A 1033-nucleotide genomic window follows, 5' to 3' on the forward strand; every position below is an offset into this window, starting at 1 on the left:
TATTATCCTTCACAGAAGATTGCTATAATGGGAATTTCACTATGGACAATATTATAGCTGAATAATTAGTAGTAGTAGTATTTGCTAATAAATTAATTTACACTGTTACAGCCCATTAATCAATTTCTATAGGGTTCCTTTCCCTTTGGGAATTTCAAGCTAAAAAAAAAAAAAAAAGGAATCAGTGCCATAGTGTTGGGAGTGAAAACACTGTTCAGTGTTCTGATAGTGTCAATGTCATTATTATTTACTCAATATTAGTGTGCTGGCTCGCTCATTCTTTAAGTTTAATCTGAGCAGTAGCAGAGTTTCTGGTAAACAACTTAATACAAAGTTAATTATAGTTAGTAAGTATTCTTTATTTTCAATTCAAACAATATTCGTCAGTTAGTTTATACCACATCCTTAACTTATTTTCTATATTTTAAAAATACGTTAAGTATTCTATGGTGATATTAAAATTTTAATATACCTTTCACTGAATAATATGAACGCACTGATGACAATGCATAACTTCTAATATTAGAAAAAAATTTATAGGAAGCAGCCATGTTCACAGCTAATAACAAACGTACTCAACGCACTCTAGTGCAGAAAAGCAAGACTTATTGTTTTTTATATATTTATTTCTCAAAGTTTCTAGGATTCCCGAAACTACTTCAAATTGTCTGTATAGCTTTATAATATAAAGCAAAGCTCAAGGGTTTGGTTTGGTTTGTTTGAAGTTAAGCACAAAGCTACACAATGGGCTATCTGTGCTCTGCACACCACGGGTATCGAAACACGGTTTCTAGCGTTGTAGGTCAGTAGACATACCGTTGTGTCACTGGGGAGCAAACTCAAAAGAACTTATTGAAGGAAAATAATGATGACCCACTGGATCTCGTAGAGAGCTATTCACACATATATATGTTTTGATTTGCGGCATTATATTTTACAGAATCAGTTTAACAAGTTTTCCGGTGGATTAGCAATACATTTTAGGGCTGTTACGTCTCCGTTTGTTAATTAACTTTCCGTAACTTCGTACCGA

The 1033-nt window shown here is 32.8% G+C and overlaps 1 long non-coding RNA gene across 1 annotated transcript in view; it reads right to left on the bottom strand.

Moving 5' to 3' along the window:
* LOC106458297 overlaps positions 1–573 on the bottom strand; it is an 8445-nt gene extending 7872 nt beyond the window's left edge. The window contains exon 1 of the long non-coding RNA XR_001290767.2: positions 473–573. This is a non-coding gene — a long non-coding RNA (uncharacterized LOC106458297). The remainder of the gene's footprint in view (positions 1–472) is intronic.
* Between the last annotated feature and the right edge of the window lie 460 nt (positions 574–1033).

This window comes from Limulus polyphemus, unplaced genomic scaffold (assembly GCF_000517525.1).
Source record: "Limulus polyphemus unplaced genomic scaffold, Limulus_polyphemus-2.1.2 Scaffold440, whole genome shotgun sequence".
NCBI classification, from domain to species: Eukaryota; Metazoa; Arthropoda; class Merostomata; order Xiphosura; family Limulidae; genus Limulus; species Limulus polyphemus.